This window comes from Chlamydotis macqueenii, chromosome 12, assembly GCF_036417535.1.
Source record: "Chlamydotis macqueenii isolate bChlMac1 chromosome 12, bChlMac1.mat, whole genome shotgun sequence".
NCBI lineage: Eukaryota > Metazoa > Chordata > Aves > Otidiformes > Otididae > Chlamydotis > Chlamydotis macqueenii.
In genome coordinates, this window is record NC_141567.1 from 7,277,257 (window position 1) to 7,289,589 (window position 12,333).

Sequence of the window (12,333 nt, forward strand, 5' to 3'; positions counted from 1 at the left end):
GCATTTGATTAACTTTATAGCCTGCATTGACTGAAAGCTTTTATCCTGGTCTGCTATCAATTTAACTCTCTGTGTTTGTCATTTTTCACTCCTGGGATCCCACATAATTCAGTTTCACAAATTGATTTGATGGATGTTTTCTGATACTTCAATGAAGTCTTTTGGCATAGATTTGCCTATCCCTCGCTTTGCACGTAACTAGACAACAACCCTTGCTGAAGACAGAAATAAACCAGTATTAAATTAAAAGGTACATTGAAAAGAACAGGATGGCCAGAGCAGACGCCTGTTAACAGCGTCCTTTGACAAAGCATGAGGTGTAAAGCCGGAGTGCAAGGGAAAACCCTCCCAGGAGGCTTAATGATAACAGTGTTCGCAGCTTGCAAAAAAAGGGTGAGCCCGCAGGTACGGCTCGAGTCTCTCCGCAAGCCCAGTCAGATCCCCAAAGGTCTGACAGAGGCTGTGCGAGTTACCATCGTTACAGTAACTACTATTTCTGAGCCCAGGCAGGAGGAGGGCAAAGGGGAGGAAACCTCACCTTCTTTGCAACACACCTGCACACACCTTATCCCCGTGGGACCACAAGGCCGATCCTGGAGCTCTTCTCGTTCCTCGGTTGCTTTCATTCCTTGTTTCTGTGTCAACTGCTTGGAAGCTGCAGATACAGACCCAGCAAGGCAGCAGTGCAGGTACAGCTTGGAGCTCACTAGATGATTTCTTTGGTCCTGAGAATATTTAAAGCAAATAAAATGTGAAATAAGACTATTTGTCCCTATCACAAACGCATGTGCGTGTGGTTCTGCTGGGACTGTCAGTAGAGATGGTCCTTTAGCTGTTTTCAGGTCTGTTAAACATAAGTAGCTGGAATCTTTTGAGCAGAAGAAAAAGGCAATATTTATATCAGGGCTTCCAATGATAGATGTCAGAGGGAGTTTTGAGAGCTTGGTGTTAGCACAGCTTATCAGCAGGCGGAGGGGCCCCAGGAGCTGGCAGAGGCGAACCTGCTAGATGTGCCCCACCAATTGAGCAACCAACTAAAATGACATCTGCATCTGGAACTGATAAGCACTGCCTCCCAGAATTGAGAAATAATCAGAAAGCGCAGTGACGAGCAGCTGAAGTTCATGGTGGGTGACAGCTAGGCGCAGGGCTGCTCTCCTCCTCCCACCAAAGCCCCACAAACTTCCCACAGAGGGGCAGAAGAAGAACCCAGGGAACTCTCTTTAATTTCATCACTTTAATATTGCAGGTCACAAGTGTTTGTGGTTTGGTTTGGGTGGGTTTTATGGCAGTTCACCCATTCCAGGCTATCTCCCGTCCTAAGGGCGAACTCCAGTGTCTGATTGTGAGGCACTGAGACTTTTCACATGTTAACTGAGATACAGCGCTCACCAGAATGGAGAAACTCCAGCTGAAATTTTGCAGCAAAGGGTGTACTGCTCATAGGACGTTGGAGATTACATTGGTAGAGTTAGAAGAAGGAAAATGATACTCAAATCTTTTCAGGTTTAGCTCCTACTGTCTCCAGGTTTAGCTCCTATTTAGCTCCTCAGCTACCAGGCACCGGCTTCAGACAAGCAGGGACACAAAGAAAATGCCACGCGCTGTTGTCAGCCACATTAATGCTCAGTGTCTCAGTTTCGTAGCTGCTTAAACATGGTGAAAACAAATATTTAATAGTTGCTGCATCCATCATTACATTGCACTCTGTTTTCTATTCAGTTGCAAGGACAGCTAATTTCCAGCAAATGGGAACAATGCGCTCATATTGCTAATTCATGCCACTACACACAAATGTTCAGATTAGGTTGTGCAGATCCAAATTCCAGTCCCATTCACGAGTGCAACTGGCACTTAAATCCAGTTCCCTAGCAAGAAGTAGGGAGCCCTGCAGCAAAACTTGTGACAAATTAAAACCTGAAAGAGACAATGAAAGAACATCTGATATATATATATATATTTTTTTTTTTTTTTTTACACTGTTTGAAAAGCAGACCTAGATGTGTGACAAATGGTGAAACCCAGGGGAACTGGTGTCAGGGATGATTTGAAGGCAAATGATTTGTCAGGAGACTGGCATCCACAAAGCTGCTGCACAAATTTCCCTTCATCTACTGCCTCTCTGTTTTGGTTTGTGGTTATATGTGGGTGCAGACAGGATATTTTGATATAAAGAATTTGGGGGTGGATAACAATTTAAAGACAAAAGTAGAGCGCAGACTATGTCTGGGGGAAGGGAGAGGTAAAAATGATGTATTAAGTGCTGCTGAGAGCACTGGCTGGGCAGCTGAAGTGGCTGATACAGCCTTTTCAGTGCAGATGCTCACTGGTCTCTGGTCGTTGGCCATCATGAGCGCTCGCACACGCAAGGGGGACCTGTGCCGCAGACCTAAACTGAGCCTCTGTCCGATCCCCTGGTAGTCTAGGGAGCTGCCAACCCATCCCACAGCCCTGCCTACCTTGGCTAACTCCCAATCTAAGTCACCACCAGCGCCTGGCACTCTGAGGATATGCGGGCAGCTGGAGAAGCCCACTCTGGAGGGGAATATTTCTGATGATAGGAAAAATTACAGCTTCTCTGCCTGTGTTTTGATTCACCCTCCTTGACTGAAAGGGCCATAACACTTTTAATAGATGGGGCCCATCAGTTGATCCTCCTGCTTTGGTGCGAAGCTGCTGCATCATCTTTCCTCGATATTTTCCATGTTAATTTCCTTGCTTCCTGGTTTAGAATATTATGACTACACTAAATGCTCCTGGACAGCGTTGCTAGCAGAGTACCTTTGCACCCTTGTGCTGAAGACTCCCCAAAAGCATTATCAAACTATTTACAAGGGCAGCATGTGTGAGACCGTATGCGTGGGCATGGACGCAGCCGGTACAGACTCAGCAAGGAGGTTGAGCCCCCTCTTTTGGGCTTCTGATCCTCACAATGTGGTTGAGGGGGGGTCCCGACAGCAAGACCCAGGGCTGTGTTGGCTCCAGGCGAGGCAGTGGAAGACAGAGATTGATTTGGCAGGCTGGAGCTGCCAAGCAGAAAAGAAATGTTCCCTTGGTGGACAACCAAGAGGGCAGAGCTAAAGATCTCAGTGTAAATGTTATGGAAAATTCTATGCATCTGTTGTCTGTTACCATGCTACCTCACTCAGGATTGCCTCAGATGTGATGAGGTAGGTTGGGCTGGGCTGGGTTAGTCATTGTTTGGTTGGAGACTTGCAGGGGACAGAGTTTCTCCAAGAAGTGGCTTTTCACTAGATGGTGCTCTTTCCTGAGCCATCACTGTGCCTGACCCCTCTTCTTGAGTCTGGGAACTTCCAAGTGATCTGCCTTCTTACAGGGGTGGGAGGAAGGCAAATGAAAATGTATTTCCAGTTTCCCTGCTCTCATGTGCCTTTGCCTGTTGGAACCACATAAGAAAAATGATTTCTCCTGGTTGAAAACGGTATATGATGCTGGTACCTTCCAGCCTCCAAAATGACCACATTGCACAAAGGCTGAAACCATTTTTATTACTTCAGTTGATTTAAACAGAATCAACAGTGCTTATTTTGGAAGACAACGCCAAGTTTACACACAGGATTTTCAGCTGAAAATCTTCTGCACTGTATGCAGTATTGTTATTTCTGTTCTACCTGGAGAGAACATGATGTACAGGAGTTACCAGTGGCCTTTGCTAGGCGCTCTGGCCAGCAGCGAGGTCTTTCTGGAAAGTATTGTAAAGTGGTTTGGGGGTCGGTTATTGTGAGGTGGGGCTGCCCAGCTCTTGTGGGGGAAAAAAAAACCAACACATTTAACTCAGTGTAGCTACTGCCTTTGTGGACATGATCACCTGGTCACCGCCAGAGCTAGTGGGATATATGCGTGTGCAGTAGGTTAAGCGGAGGGGAAATGTTGGGCCACCACATGTACACATTTCCAAAAAGCTTCCAACAAAAATGGCAACCGAAGGCAGATTCCCAGCACAACAGATCATGTATCTTCACTCCCAGGGGCCTCCTCTAACCCAGCCACATATGGACCACAGGCCCCATGAACGCATTTGCTGATGGAGGGTTGCCATTCCTGCCGTTTTTCCAGGGCAAGGCGTGGGAACGGTACGGGAGATGTTCCTGGATCGAACCTACACACCTCACACAGCGGCAGAGGAACGGGGGAAAGGCGGTGAGGAGCAGGACAAGGCCACGGGCTGGCTTGGCGGGGCTCGGGCCGAGCTGCTAGGCTTTGTGGTGGGCAGAGACGTGCAGCAGATCCCACTCAGGGCCGGACAGCTTGTGCGCTCAGCGCTGGGTGAGGCTTCCCAACTGCTGGGGGTGGGAACGCTGAAACACAACCCCAAGCAACACGGGCCCTTAGAGCTGAAGTTCAGTGCGTGGGAAGGAAGTATCAAAAAATAAATAATAACCCCGCAGCATAAGAAGTTGCCCGTGTCCTTCACACCAGCAGCTCCACAGCACAAACCAGCAGACGGATCTCCCACCGCAGCGGAGCAAAGCGGGACAGGGCACTCGGCGGGGCCAGGCGGGCAGGTGACAGGCGGGCAGGTGAGGCACCCGCACCGGCCCGGGCCGCGGCTCCCGGGCCGTTCCCAGCCGGCCCTTGCCCTCGCCGGCAGACGGGGAAAGCGCCGCGGAAACCCACCCCGGGGGCCACCCCCCGCCATGGGGCCCGCCACCCCGCCTCACCCCATCGCCCCCCTCCCCGGGGGCGGCCCCGCTCCGCGCGGCCCCGCGTTGGCGCATGCGGGCTGGCGGCGCGGCGCGGCGCGGGGGCGGGCACGGCGCTGGCGCTGCTCAGGTTGGGAGCCCGCAGCCCCCGGCCCTCCCTCCTTCCTGCCCGCCTCCCCGGGCGGAGAGCACCCGGCCCGCGGCCGCCTCTTCCCCCCCTCCCCGTCCCCTTCCCTCTCCCTTCCCTTCCCTCCCGGCCCCGCTGCCAGGGGCGAAGCCGCCCGCCGGGCCCCCGCGGTGAGTCTGCCCCGCCGGAGTTGGGCGAAGGGGTGGGGGAAAGTTTGGAAAGGCCCCCGGCGAGGGCGGAGGGGGGGGTCTTTCCCCCCGGGGGGGGGCTGTGGGAGCCCCCCTCCCCTTCCCGCGTCCTCGCACGCTTCCCCCGCCCTTCCTCCTCCTCTTCCTCGGGTTTTTTTTTTTTCTTTTCTCTTTTTTTTTTTTTTCCCCCCTCCAGGCAACTTCGCGTGGAGCCGCTCCGGGCGGCCCCTCTCCCTCGCGTGTCTTTATTCCCTTTCATTTTATTGTCGGTATTTGCTTTTTCTGTGTTTTTCTCGCGCGGCTGCTCCCCGCCGCTATTGTCTGCGGGCCGGGGCCGGGCGGGGTCCCCCCGCTGCCGCGCGCGGGGGTGGCGGCCGCGCTCCCCGGGGGGGTCGGGTGCGGAGCGTGCCCCGGGTGCGCGCACACGCACACCCCCCCCCCCCCCCCCCGCTTATTATTGATACTCTGATCTGGGAAAAAAAAAAAAAATCAACAAAACAAACAAACAAAAAAACCCCGAACCCTCCAACGTCGCTGACGCAACTTTGTATCTCAGTTTATTGGAAAAAAAAAAAAAAAAAAAGAGTAATCTGGGCTTTATGTGGGAGTCTCCTAAGCAACAGGCCGGTGGTGGTTTTTCTCACCTTTGGGGCTGAGTGGGCCTTTGAAGTTGCTCAGGGGGTCATTGCCGCGGGGCCTGTTTTATGCATTCGCTCTCTTGCTTGAAAATATAATGTGAGTTCGTTTTTTTTTCCTTTTTTTTTTCCTTTTCGAATGGAAACACTTCTTTTGAAGCAAATGCGGGAGTTACTGGACGAGAATTGAGGAAGGGCGGTTGTTTCTTAACCTGTAGATTGTCAGAGTTCGTTAATCCACCTTCTGCGGCCGTGTTATCCCCGCAGGTCGTATCGAGGAGTTGGGGTCAGGCGAGATCGATTTTGCTGACCTCTGTAATTGGTTCTGCTCCAGTGTCCTTTACGGGGCTTCACGCTAGCTGGAGCTCGGAAGTGGAAAAAAGTGATTTTTAAAAGTTTTTTTTCGAAGAGTGTGCTGTAGCGGTTCTGTTGTGGGTGGCCAGACAGGGACCTGGCAAAGGGATTAGAAACGCTGCGCCTCTGTAGGACAGTTGGTCGCTGTGGTGTTCTCTGTCATCTTCGTCAGCCGTAAAACTTTAGGTACTCATGGAGATATGCGATGCAGTAGAAATATGTAAAGCATGTAGCTTCAGAGCTGAGTTTAGACAGTTGGTCTGAGGTCCATGAATGTCTTCTGTGCTGGGAGTTTTGGCTAATGTAACCTCATCGGTTTTAAAGGGCCGAGCCACTGACTCTCTTCAGCTTAAAATCCATCCCTCGCTGGGCGTGTGTTTCGTGTTTTGCATGCCCTTGCTGAGTTATTGTGGAATTGCAAAGGTGAACCAAGTTCCACATAGTTCCTTAAAGGTAAGGTACTAATGATTCATTTATTACTGTGTTGGAGGAGGTGTGTTTTTATACATCAATACCTCAGCAGTGGGAGTAGATTGACATTAACCTCACAACATCCGTGCCTGTGGATAGCAGCTGCTGTCTGTACTAGAGCAGCATTTGCTCAGAAGGCGCTTGTTGTGCTTTGGGCCACTCTAGTCCCAACTGTGACCTTCCATGGCCACAATATCTTACTTAGACACTTGGGGTTGGGTTTTGTTTTTCTTTTTACAAGCCTGATAGCAGGGTGAGGGTGCGTTAGGCAAGGTGAGGATCATCTGGGCATGTGTTGTCCCTTGGCATGGGTTCAAGCATGTACCTGTCTTCCGCATTCATGGGTTGAGCCTGATACGTCTCCTGTCTGTCCTTCCAGCGCTGCCCGGTGCTGGGCAGACAGGCTAGCCTGGGGCTGTTGCTAGAAGGGCATGGAAGTTGAGTTCTGCAAGGCAGACGAGTTTTGTAGGTAGCCTGAATGACGAGTCTTCTGCAGGTAGTGTGGATGCACCGTGTTGCGTGACAGTGTTCCAGCCTGCGTCTCCTGCCCGGCTCCGGTGGCTGAGGGATGGCCGGCATAGCTCAAGAGGTGAGGACCTGGAGAAGAGAGGCTCAGGGGAGACCTTATAGCGGTCTTCCAGTACCTCAAGGGGGTCTACAAGAAAGATGGGGAGAGGCTGTTCAGTAGGGCCTGTTGTGACAGGACGAGGGGTACTGGTTTTAAAATAGAGGGAGATAGATTTAGATTAGATATTAAGAAAAAATTTTTTACTGTGAGAGTTGTAGAACACTGGCCCAGGTTGCCCAGAGAGGTGGTGGAAGCCCCATCCCTGGAAACGTTTAAGGCCAGGTTGGACGAGGCTCTGAGCAACCTGATCTGGTTGGAGATGTCCCTGCTTCTTGCAGGGGGGTTGGACTGGATGACATTTGAAGGTCCCTTCCAACCCTAACCATTCCATGTTTCTATGACACGGTGTGTTCCGAGTAAGAGTCCAGCCAGGAGCTGCAGCTGGAGAGAAAGGCAGGAGCTTGATGTTCCTGATTTACAGCTTCACAGCATCAAAGGAGGAAAACGCAGTTAAGTCAAAGCTTCTCATAGAAACAGAGCTCTGCCAGGTACTGTCCGATGATGGATGTTGTTAAACACAGTCTATATAGGGAAGCTTTGAGACTCAGGCTTACACAGAACTCGCTACTAATCTCTCAGCGGGATATAGTCCTGTGTAAGCTGTGTTCTGGTCTAGGGTACGCTCCTGTGCTAAGAGGAGGATTAGGTACTGTTACAGGAATCTGGTTATTCTATCCAAAGCAGGAACTGAGGCAGTGGTCAGTAAATTATACTAGAAGAAAAGGACATTGGTAGGTTTATTGGTGGTATGCTCCTGTGTTACAAAGGCAGTGTGTGCTTTCATATGATTTCCTGCTGGCATAATAAGTTTTAATAGATAGCTACTTAACAAAAAAAAAGTTGTTAATGGAAGTTGTCATGCCTACTGTACCTATTTCTTTTCCATTCTGTTTCAAGAATACCAACATACCTGTTTTCTCTGCCTGGTATTTGGTGGTGATCCACTCACATATAAAACAGTCCTTGAAGCAGCTTGGAAGCTTTTCTACTTATTACTGTAGCTGGTTATCTCTGCAATCTACTTGAGTGCTATTAGGTGTTATTTCTACAGGGGTTCCCCACACAGTCGCTAAATAGCCCGAAGTAAACGAAGCCATGTAGGTGATCAGTGTGGAGGAACTGCCTGGGTTTGGTTTTGCTGTGCTGGTGGAAGGCAGTGTTAACAAGGTAAAAACTTGAGTGGAAAGCTAGATAGTCCTGGTACAATAGACCATCCCTAAGTGATCGTGGCCCCGTGTTTTCCCCAGCCTCCTGGGTAGGGAGTTGGCAGTCTGAGTGCAGCCGGAGGATAACGTAAGCAGTATCCTATTCGCAGGCACACGAGAGGCTGGATGTGGGAAGCCGGGGTGGGAAGCACCTTGCAGCCTGCAGCTTGTGATTACTGGGTGCTCCTCGGTGCCAAGTGCTCATGTGTTTGCTTACTTGCATTGATCATTTGTAGGACAGATAAAGGTAATGAGTGACTTTCTGAAGCAGCTGATAGCTTTGGGTGTAGATGCAGTTCTGCTTTGCTGCTGTGGGATTAGCCATGGGGGATATAATCCCGTTGGGAGCCTACTTGAGGGCTGGCATGTACCACCTGAACATTCACTTCCAGGAGGCACTGCACTTTTTCTAAATTAAAACTTGTTGTTAGGGTGTTAGATTCAATGATATTTTTATGAATAGCTTAGTCATGCTTCACTTTTTTTCTCTCCTCTAAAACAGCTGTCAACAATCTTACTGTGGGGAAGGAATTGGCCGCTCCTTGTACTTACTGAATAGTCAAACACTCCAGCCGTGGTGTTGCAGCCTGGCATTGGACTTCTTAGTTACTTTTGGAAAGAAAGCTGTGGATGTGGCAGATTGTCTTCTTTTTATTTATTAATTTTTTTAAAAACCTGCCTTTCTCCCTTGCAAATGACCTTTATGCAGATCTAGAAGGCAAAGCACATCACTGGGAGTTAGCTGGTTAGCTACTTTGGTTAGCGATAAGAAAATACGATGGCAGTGCTCCAGGGAAAGCAGCTACGCTGGGAACTTGTTGCCGCAGTCAAGCTATACAGATCTTTTTCAGAAATATATATCTGTATATTTATGGCCCTTTGTCACGGAAACAGGGTGACTCCTCTGCTGATATCTACGTGACAAATACACTGTGACGCCACAAATCCTGCAAGCAGTTTAATGACCTTCCAGAGACTGCTGGTGGAAGCATGCGATAGGTAAAACATTTTCAGTGTTGTCCCAAACTCGAACTGTAGTTGTGTGGCACTGTAGGCGTAAGCAGCCTCTTCCATTTCCACAGCTGGACCATGCTGGTATTTGTGAGTCTGTTCAGCAAACCAGACTGGGAAATGGATTCTGGTTAAGAATATGGGTTTGTTTTGTTTTGTTTTTTTTTCTGTACAATTCATACCTTGGATTAGTTCAGTGAAGAAGTTCATTCTTTACCTGGATCAGTTCCCTGCCTCGTGTCCCTTTGTGGTCTCACGAGCAGCTCTCCTGGCAGAGGCAGGGGAATGCGTGCTCCCCGCCGTGCTTCCACCAGGAGAAATGCTCCCGGAGCTGCACCTTTGGAAGTGCTTTTACGATAGCAAAGAAGGCACTTGACTGTGGTGCCCGTCCCTGTTTTATAGCATGTGAAGACGACAAGGGAGATAGATGTGTTTCCAAGATAAGCTAGTGAGTTAGAAGTCAAAGTGTTTCCTTTTTAAGTTCCTTAAGACTGCAATTATATCTGTCTAGAGTGAAGATATATCTTCTCTGCAAAAATAAGCCCTGCCACTTTTACAATCTTTTAAAAATTTTCTTTGTAACCATTTTAGGTATGCTTCTAAGTTGTTAAGGAGCGGGGGAAGAAAGTGTAATCACAAATATTTTTAAGTAGTCTACAGTCTTTAAAAAGCATATGGTGTGATAACTTGTGAAAAGTAAACTTGAATTCTGTTGTAGCTGTAACTGATCACAGGTTATGACATGGTCAGGCAGTTTAACAAGACTTTTATATATATTCTAAAAAACCCTAAAAATCAGATGCTGAAGAATTTTTTGCTTGATTTTTATTATGTATGAGAAAAAGCTAAATTCCTTGCTGGGGCAAGCGATGTAGTTCTCACAGTCCAAACGCTGAACTGTAACAAAAGTGCACTGGGAACTTCTCAAATATTGGGCATGGGAGTGGAGTAAGTGTAAGGACAAAATACCCCTCAAACTACTGTCAGCACCTCCTACAGCACTTGTGTTGAGGGCTTGAAATACAGTGTATTCCAATCGTGTTTTGTGTGCGAGGTTGGGTTTAGGTGCCTCTGGGCAGCCTCCTGCGGGGTTTCTCACCGCTGCGGGTGGTGTGGACCTTGTCAGCTTCCACGGTTCATAGAGGACCTTGATTTTGGCCTTGGCTGCAGAATGGTGCTTTTTCGTGGGTTAACCTGTAACTCTGTAGCAGGGGTTCATTTGGCAAAGTTAATCCTCCTTGACTGCTTGTATTTTCTTTTGAATTTCTTTCCTCTTCGTAAGGACCAGGAATTCACCTTTTTATTTCTTCAAAATGATCCAATCTCTTCATTCAAAAAAAAAAATTTCTTATGATTCCGTAACTTGTTCGTAGTAAATTATTTTCCCATCTAGGTGCTCTTTCCAAAACTGGTGATAATTTTTTAATTGGTAGATGTGGCAACTGAACTCTCAGTTTTCTTGTATGTTTGATCCTTGCATGATGCCGCCTTTTGATTTCCTTGGAAAAGGAAATCAACTTTCATCAGTGAGCTGGATCCTGTGTAGTTGCTTTTTTGAGACTGTTTAAAATGTATGGGCACAGGTAGCTGCAACTGATCCATTGCATCTTAGTTTCAAGCACTTGGTAAATTTTCTAATTAGCTACGCAAAATGTTTAGCATTTACCCAAGTAACTTCCAACTGCTTCTAGTCTCTGGTGTATCTTTTTTCACTTCATTCAAGTGGCTGGTCTACCTTTCACAAAAGTCATTACCCTTCAGTCTTTTTGCTGAACCGTTTTTAACTTAACGTTACATTTGCAAAACACACGGTGAGAAATATCCCCAAATTGTTGTTTAGTGTGAGATGTTATTTACAGTGTGACAGCGCCGCTGGGATTAGTCTGATCCAGTGTAGAAGGAAGAATTTAAAAATTTTCTTCTGTATCAGCTACTTCAGGTTTTATTTCTGAGTGAGGGAAAATAAAATAAGTGATGAATTACTCATTTAAATAGGAGGCTGAATTTTGGCTCTCTGTGAGCATGATTTAAAGTGGTCATCTTAGAGCGGAAGGGTGTATGTCATTTGATGATGTTTAAAACTTTGTGTTGAGAGAAACTACCCAATGTGTCATGTTTGAATCTCCTGTGATTTTTATCACCTATGACTAATGCAAATTGGAGCAGTAAGTTATGTTAAAACCTGTGACATCCTTGGTAGCTTCGTCTAAATTGTATCTGAGGTTTCTGGCACTTGGGAGAGTAAATCTCTTTCCCAATGTGTCTCTGCCCCCAGTGCTGTAACTGCTCTGTAAGTCTGAATGCGGCCGTTAATAAAACCATTACAAACATGGGTTCTGGCATGGAGCAGCTGTTCTGAACCGGACTGTCTTCAGACTCAAACTACTGACTCACCCTTTTTTTCTGTGGATTAACGCACCTGGCATGTGTCACGCATGGATGCTGGCCAACTCGTGTTCTTGCAGGTTATCCCTGTTTTCAGCGTAGGGAAGACCGAAGAGGAGGTGTGAGTCTGCATGGAGACCTCCTGCAAGAGAGAAAAACCTCCTAATGGAAGTTGATGCTGAGGATGGGTTTTGCCCAAAGCCCCTTTTTGCCGTGTCCCTGATGCTGAGCTGCGGAAAGGGTGCTGCTGTGCTCCTGCCACGTTTTAAGGGAGTGCAGAGCTGGGTGCTTGTCTGAATTCCCTCCCTTCAGTGCAACCATATGAAAAGCTGTGCTGGGTCAGGGCATGGTCTGTCTGGCCTCGTTTCCTGCCCCACAGCGTTGCTTGTGGGTCCTTGGGGAGGTGCAAGAGCAAGGCAAGCGGCCCACGCTCTTGTCTGTGGGCACAGTGAGGTTCAATACCAGGATGTGCGGCACCTTCGGCTTCCCGGCACATGTGGCTCTCAACACCCAGCCGAACCTTGGAGGCTGCTGCCAATAGGAAGAGAGGGAAAATAGAGAATGCCAAGGCGTGAGATTGCTGAAGTGAATGAAAGTCTTGCTCATTCATACCCTGATTTCCCTCCTGAGTTTCCTCTGGGATGCTGAAGCCTTTGGTCCAATAA